Genomic DNA, 5,142 nt, shown 5'->3' with positions numbered 1-5,142 from the left:
TTACATAAAAAAAAGTTTCAGATTATTATAGGAACTAAACAAAGCTATTGAACTATAAACTTAAATTATAAGAGAAAAGGACACAAAAATACGATACAGCAAAATTTTTCAAGATAGTAACACAGCCAAAATAAATGAATTGAACAGTCTCTAAAAAATGTCCAATTTTTTTTAAGAATTTAGAATACAAACCGAAAATCAGTCAATTTATTATTTCTGAAATAAGAAACTATTGCATGAATATAAGTTATATAGTTTTTGTACTCAAGCGATTTCACAAAGAGCTTATAAAAGCTAAAAAGATGGTTATGATGTTATGACTATAGGTTTATAATTAAACCTGCGATAAATTTATAATACAATATCAATTATAAAAGATAGGTGATTCTGTAAATTTAAAATCGAAATCCTGGAATTTTTGAAATTTCTGCTCTTCAATTATGAAGGCCACCCACAAATAAGTATGTGCGAAGTTGTTTGTGTGAATAAAATTTATCTGGGAGATTAATAAGTGAGGTTAAGAAAGCAATAAAATAACATCTTATGAAACAGTAAGGTGAATATGGGAGGGCCTAGATACGTTATTCAAGCTGATATAAAAATGCTTAATAATAATTTAAGTCGCATCGAATAATGAGACCAATGTATCCAACCCGAAATATTGTAGACACAAGCGAATCACCTATAAAAAATTATTTCTGTTGTTCTTAACAGAACACAAGAAAATGTAATGAATGTCAATAAGAGAGTGGGTTTAGTAATATATACATACGAATAGAAAGGCTATAATGATATTATACTTATTGACACTGAATGCCATATAATCATCTATAAGTATAATTTTATTGATCCTGATTCACTAGAATATTCTCAAAATGTTAATTAGTAAAACAAAAAGCTGAAGTACAGCATTAAAAAGAGAAAGGTGCTAAAAGAAACTTAGAGACGAACGATTTAAAGTATTTATGTTTTTGGATCATAATAAAGGTAAGCTATATAAATATCTGCTTCAAAATTAAAATTCAAGAATAAACGCTTTTATATATATATAAATATTAGATTGATGATATACTAGATCTTGAAGGAACTAGATGTCATGAATCAGATCGAGGCATATATACAAATCTTAGGATTGAGAAAAACCATTGAATAAATAGGTCTCGAAAGGAGAGGAGGTATTGAAGAAGACTTTGGTGAGGAGAAGATAACTAAAAGTATAAATACGCTGTGCGTGCAGGTAATTAAGAAAGTTGTGCTCGAGAACAAAATCTAAAATAATAACTATAAATTTAGCCCGTAAATAAAAAATACTAATATTAATGTCACACTGTTAAGGAGTTGAAAATCTCGGACAAAGTAGAAGCGAAGCATACAAGCAAGTTCTCTCACACCGCAAGACACTTGAACTCATCTCATTTGAGAGAAGAAGGTCAGTTAATAAAGATAGATCAGGGGAAGGTGTCAAAAGATGATCAAGGAGTTGAGCAATATTCCAATTTTGCTGATCACGTTTAAATAGATAAAATTGATAAAAAGAAACTTAACCCATAATTAACTAAAAAAATAATGTCATACTATATTTTAAACGATTTTTATTAATTTAATCGACCTGGGATTTTCCTAATTATCCAATTTTTGTATTTTTAAAAATATGAATAAGAGGCAAATATGTTGTATAATTATACTTGAAAAAATAAAATTTAACTAAAAAGATTCATTTGTTTTTAAAACATATTGTGTGACCTGGAAATTACTTATGATTAATATTATAAAATGGCAGAAAAGTAAAAGTATTATACATAAAAATAAGAATATTCTTTCATTGTATAATAATTAACGTTAGAAATAATAAAAAGATGCTTTAGGAATATAAATCTGTTGCTATTTTTCAATAAAATATCACATTTTTGGGTTTATCTTCTGGCATAATACCAGAATAAGAACATCAAAGAATGTGATTCTGTATAAAACTATTATTTCTCAGTTAATTTTATGTGTGTTATATTTTAAAAATCAATACAGATCATGAAAAGGTGGAAATTTTTATTTCGAATAAAAATCGACAGATGTCAGTCTATTTGTATATGGCTAGGTTAATAAATAGTGCTAATTTGATATAAGCTATTTTTCTGTAACAAAATACGCATTATTAAGCATTTGAATCATATAGAATCATGTTCAGATTAGATATTTGGTATGTATTGCTAAATATCATTCCAATAATGCTTAATGTAAAAGCCAAGCATATTTTTTTGTAAACTAGAGCAGAAAGGTCTTATTGATTATAATTATATTTTCAAAGGCAATTTATAAAAAAATTATTTGCAATTTTAAAGTTTTCGTAATCAAGTTTACAATAGAATTTTTCAAATTTGCTTAAATTTTTTGTTTGTTTTGTGATAATCATTTACTTATTTAATTTATTTATATCATAAAATAATAATTCGCATATAAATAATAATATTTTTAACTTTAAAGAATTTTTAAAATCAAAAAATCATAGAATATGGTTTCAGGATAATAGCTGCAGACCAGAATTTTATTTATTAACAAAACCTATATGTTTCATCAAATAAGATAATATAGTTATAATATAACACGGATCTACTGATAAGCCTACTTTTTTCAATACTACTCGAGGCGGAACAGAGAAATAATTAATTAAAGCACTCTTATAGATGGAACTTGTATAAAGTGGATAAAAGGTATACATTTATGAAGAAATAGACTAATAAGATAATTGATAAATTGTTTTTAACGACAAAATAATAATTCAAATTTATAAAATACATAATTTACACCTGTAAAACAGCCCGTGAAGAAGCTGGAAAGTTTCAAAAATTAAGATAGAAATATATAATTCCATTACCATGCTCTTTTTTGGAATTCTACGCCTTGATGACAGAAAATATTATTTTCAATTATATTGATATTTACTATATTTGTGTTCTTGCTCGTGCTTAAATATTAGTATTTATATTATAGCACTTATATATTACAACTACTATTTAATGAGCTGATTGTTTTTGACAATAAAACCCCTTTTAGGTTATTTTTTATTTTTGCATATAGTCTTTGATCATTTTTTTTATATTTTTTAAATTTATTAAATTTAATCTAAATATAATGTGAATTGTGGATATGCCATAGCTTCTTTGTACAATTATTTATAAAACATTTTTGGTAAAGAAAACCTAATTAGAATTTAAAAAATATAGACATGATATAAAACACAAAAAAAATTCCACATATAAAATAAAACATCAATTTATTTTTAAAAAACTTTTAAACCGTAAATTAACAGAAAATTACCGTCTTTTTCCCCACTTTTTAGAACAAATTAGACCTATTTTGGTAGTAATTTATGGTTTTAAGTACCTTCATATTAAACAAGATTTATTGACATTTTTATTTTGCGAAGATAAAATTTCTTTTGTTGTTCAAAATTCTTCGATATCAGACTTTCGATAGATAAACGATGTTCATTTATTTTCCTGTGATACATACTGTTGGCTATTTTAAATCATCAGAATACATTTTTCAAATATAAAATAGTCGTTTACAACAAGCTTTCTGATCTAGTAGAGCAAATTAGTTTATTCTTACTTATGTTAGCAGTAGATGTTTTGATTTAAGCCGCTTGTATGTAACTTTTTCTGGAAAAATTATGCAATATCTAATCTGTTTACTTATATCTTTGTATGATGCAACCCAGTAGGTTTTCTAATTATTAAGATCAATTTTTGTATTTTAACTTTATTTATAGAATTAGCCTCTAAAAATGACATAAATTTCCATTTTTCTTTCAGCAATTTTATGCCATTTTTTAGCAGCATTTAATTTGTATAATTTTTATTCTCAAAGGTAAGGTATGAAAGTTGGGAATTTTTTTATTGTTCCAGTTTTGAGAATAATGATACAAACAGATTCTAAACAAGAAATTATTCGATTTAATCGAAAAAGTTTCCAGTAAATTTTCATAGTTTTTGTATAATTTAATCGACCAACTTACATACAGTTGATATCGAATAATATTTTTCCTTGGTTTGAGAAATATTTAGCAATATATCATACACAAAATCTCATCTGAACGAGATATAAATGAAAACGCATGTCATGGAAAAATTTATATACCCAAAAAAAATTATATTTAAAATTTAGGTGAATTATACCATGCTATATATCCACAAAATGGTTGATGATAAGAAAATAGTCTCGCATAAAGAATCATGAATCACAATTCTATTTAAAAAAATATATAATTCTACAAATATAGATTAGATGCTATAAATATGTTTAATCGTTATATAATGGCTTTAAATAAATTCAGGCTATTTTATAATAAATTGATGCCATAAATCATTATTAAATGATATAGACCCTTTTAATACCAATTTGTAAATACATAAATGGTAATTTTATAAAACTAAGCATTCTATGGCATTTTCCAAATATCTCATGGATCTTTTTTTTATAAATACGTAAAAAAGATGATATTTAACAGACTACAATAATTATAGAAAAAACTGGAAGTTATTAGCAATTAATTTTGTGCACAAAGGTGTTTCGGGCGTCTTGAAGTTCTAAAATTATCTTTTTTTATTTTATATGATGAGATTTTTAATTTTTTATTTGGCTATAGAAGCTACATGTTCAAAGAATATGCATTTATATTATTTCCCTAAATTCTTACAACAATAAAATATATATAGGGCTAAGCATTCATTTAATCATATAAAATGTTTATTATTTTCACGCCTACTTTTAAAATCGAAAGATATCCATAAAAAATATAAAGTTTTTTTTCACGGGTAAAATCACTGCAAAAACCATAAATTTTTTTTAAAAGATTAAGAATGAATATGTTATATTGTATTGAAGTAATCTGCAGAAATGAGATCATAAAAATTATGTTTTTTTATACGCACTCTTTCACAATTTCTAAATAGAAAAATATAAGTCACATTACTCCCCCCAAATCGCCACTCAATACACCATAACTACTTGAAAAATAGTTAGTACAATATTACAAGAAGAATTATATGAGCAGAATACACCACATTTGAAATTTACCTAGAAAGTCTACTTGAGAACACAATGATTCACAATCACAATATAATTTAATAATATTTGCAAAGTATT

The sequence above is a fragment of the Rhyacophila brunnea genome, unplaced genomic scaffold (assembly GCF_057557595.1).
Source record: "Rhyacophila brunnea isolate RB1 unplaced genomic scaffold, BYU_Rbru_1.0 scaffold_226, whole genome shotgun sequence".
NCBI lineage: Eukaryota > Metazoa > Arthropoda > Insecta > Trichoptera > Rhyacophilidae > Rhyacophila > Rhyacophila brunnea.
Note: the sequence above shows the minus strand (reverse complement) of the source record.